Here is a 3,868-nt window from a genome sequence, read left to right as displayed (position 1 = left end):
TTAGGTGTTGTACTTGCAAATGCCCTGCTTGACATGAATGCAAAATGTGGAAACATGGACAAGGCTCATGAATTGTTTGATACGATGCCGCAAAGAGATGTGATCTTATGTGAACAATCAACATGAGTGTATACGGGAGGAAGGGATTGCTGCTACAAAATTGAACGCTCACTCCTCAATCACAATTCTATGGTTTTACGAGATTAAACTAGGGAAATTAACCACCACATGTATATTTTTTGCAACATGAAATTAAAAACTAGGGCAATTTGAATCTACCTCCTGCATGAGATTGCAAGCAATACCACAAATGCCTTCGACGCGGGTTTGATGTTCTTGGGGGTTGAAGTCACCACGGATGCCTACGCGAGATTGCAATGCACAAATGAATTACCCTCTTTTTTTTTTTTTTTAAAGTAATGGCTGTTGTCGTCGGAATTACGATGAACTCGAGCACTTTTTTGACAAAAAGAAAATTCTCATTGCTAATGCCTTCTTCGTCGAAACCAAATGGGAAATTGCCATCAGAATTACGACGAATGTGGGCATTTTTTCAAAAAAAAATCAAATTTGGCCACAATATACCTTCTCTGTTGTAAACCTCAGTCAAAAATCTAGTCCAAATGTATTAGTGCTAGATTTGTCGGAGATGACAAATTTACCAATGGTTGTATTCTGTAGGATACCGCCATCCCATGTATTGTTTGAGGTCGATCCATGGGATCAGGATCCAAATCGGAAGAGGGACAAGTCATGGGTGTAACCCTTGGACCCCAATCACCTGGGAAACCCACACCAGGGCCATTCAAATTCAAACTTGAATGAACCGGAAGTCCTGCTCCTGCTCCCGCTCCCACTCCTGCTATGCTCATGTTTTTTTCTTTTTACATTAACATTCATCGTATGTTGAATGCATCTTTTATCACTCTTTATTTAGTTATCATTAGAGACTTGGAGGGTAAAGATATTATTTCCACTAGAGCAGTGGGTCATACATCTTGATTGCACTCATTTTGTAGATTTTGCACTTGATGATGCCTTTGATACTTTAGAGGACAACAATTCCTGACAATTTCAAATGAGTGTGGATACTTTTGGGTAAAATTTATGTAGAGGACCCAATAACATCACAAACAACTTAAAACCATTCATCAAAGGTACTCACAAGTTTACAAGGAAAAATCAACTTGTGAACTCCTTCATTTGGCTTCTTGATCCTAGATGATTCACCCAAAACTTGGTCCAAACTCACCAAATAGTTTTACAACCTTGAGGAAGTATTCTAAAAAGGATTAAAGAATCATGACCACCTATTTGATACATTGGTTCACTTCCCATAACATCCCTCAAGATGAGTTTCTTCACAAAGGGCCTATTTCCTAGTAGCCCTATTTAGAGGGGTTTTAGGCCTTAACTCACAAACTTACCAAATGAGCTCACAAAAAAAATAGAGATTAAAATACCCATTATAAAACTATATAATATACTCCAAAACCACTAGTCATTTGTTTGGAACATGTGCATATAAAATGGCCTCTTATGCTATCCTAATTAGGCCTATTAGGCCTCTTTTGCAAAGAGTCTATAAAAAAAAACCTTTCTAATCTACATGAAACTACTAAGACCTTCACAATTGGTCTCTAATAGGTTAAATCTAGAAGTTTTGAGACAAGATGTTGTCCCTTAGTCATGAGTTTATAAAACCCTTGTTTTTAAGTGAATATGAGGAGGGTTTCTTAGAAATCCCACTTCCACACTTTCCCACACTTCACCAACTATTCAAAATCCTTATAAAATGTCTGAAAATTCTTTTAGAATAATCGCATTACCCTTCTCAACTACTGTTTATTCTACCTAGGGCATCATCATAGAGACATAAAAATAAATTGAAAACCCCTGTAAGTCATTGAAACAAACAATATATAATATAATAGGCCATTCCACCAAGTTATAGTGCCATATAGTGGGTCGAATGGCAAAAACAAATATTTATTCTTACAAGGCCTGTTGCTACCCGTGCATAGATAGTTTACACAAAAATGCTTATAAAATTCTCAAAAATTAATGAAACAACTCCAAACCAAATGAAAATGGAAGATAACTCAGAGAAATATCCTTCCATAATAGTTTCTTTTTATGAGAATACCATACAAAAGAGTATAATTTTTTACAACATGAAAAAAAATAGTAAATTTCTAGAAAAGTCAATAATTTATTTATTCTTCTTGAGTGCCATGTACATTTTTTAATCTCCAACCCCCCTTCAACCTCTCAAGGGTATTTTATTCCCTTACTATAGTTTTTAAATCACCTTTAACCACTTTTCAAACTTTAAGGGCAAGTTCATAGGTTTCATGAACTATCTTTAGACTCATTAGACTGATTTCTTCTTGGATGTTCCACTGGAGACCATTTAAGTACCTAGAAACCTTAAGACTCTCTTCTTCCACGACATGGGATATAAGGCTAAGTTTGTGAAACTCCTGCGTATGACTACTAACATCAAGGTCTTTTTGTCTTAAGTTTTGTCTCTTCCTATGAATTTGCACTTCATAATCATCAGGGAGATAGACATCTTTGATTTTGACTAACACCCCTTTCCAAGAGGAGATGGGTGCTTTTCCCATTTTATTCCTCTCATCTTGCATAGATTTCAACCATGTGAGAGTAGCTCCTCTCATCCTAGATTGGCTACCTTGACTCTCTGGGCTTTAGTTATACCTTCACATTCAAAATGGTTCTCCATACCTTCTATCCACTCTAGGACCACTTCTGCCTCCATCTTACTAGTGAATAATGACAATCCTTCTAGTGATTTACCGCTCAAGGCTTTCATGCCTTTAGGAAAGGTTCTTGTTCTAGGAAAAGATCAGGTTTAGGCACTTTGTCTATCTCTGATACTTCTTTACCCTTCCCTACTGCTCCTTCAACCTTTACCAACACCTCATCTTCCTTGGTTTCTATTGCACCAAGCTTACTCTCCAATTCAACCAACTTTTCTTTTAAGAGTCTATTCTCTTCTTCCTGATCATGCAATTTCCTTGCCAACTTTGTATTGGTCACCATGCTGTTGTATCCTATAGATTCCATCGAGGACATCAACTCTTCTAGCCCAAATCTTATTGGCTCTGATACCAATTTGACAGGGTTCACCTAGTTTGCTCGACACTTCACCTAGTTGGTGTTGCTCAATTCCACCAACTCTCCTGGCCTAGTTGCACTCTAGACCTCCAAGTCCTTCTCAATCTCTTATAGGTCTTTCTTCTTGACCACTCCAAGGTTTTTTCTTCAAGTGTTTTGGCTAGGAACCCTACCAATTCTCAGTGCTTCTCATGTGCTCAAATCATGGCTTTCTTAGCTTCAACTTGTCAAATTGACCTCCTACTATCATGAGTTGTTGAAAGGGTATGGAGGTATCTTATAATATGTTTTGAATGCATTTAGGTTCCATTTGAGGTTTGCAATCATTAGGTTTCTTACCAATTTCACCATTCTGCCTAGAAAAGGGCTACAAGGAATGAGCCCCAATTAGGCCTCCAAAATCTGGTTTTTTAGGGCTTGAGTGAAAATGGTCTAAAAGACCCCCTAACAAGTTTGGATTTCCTTCAATGGTTGATCTAACCTCAAGTGATTTTTGTGGGTTTAGCTCCTTACTCCACCCTATAATATGCTAACCCCAAAATGAGGGTTTTGAAGGGTTTTTAGGCCTTCTAGCCGACAGTGACTGGTCAAGTAGGGGTTTGGTAAATAAATGACTTAGTCAAAGCTCCTCCTTGCAATGGAAACTCTGTCCCAACTTCATGAAACCTTCCAAAACTGAGATGGCGATATGGCATTCACCCCTGCACTTTGCACATCATTTTCACCT

Source organism: Cryptomeria japonica, chromosome 11, assembly GCF_030272615.1.
Source record: "Cryptomeria japonica chromosome 11, Sugi_1.0, whole genome shotgun sequence".
In the NCBI taxonomy this organism is placed as follows: domain Eukaryota; kingdom Viridiplantae; phylum Streptophyta; class Pinopsida; order Cupressales; family Cupressaceae; genus Cryptomeria; species Cryptomeria japonica.
Note: the sequence above shows the minus strand (reverse complement) of the source record.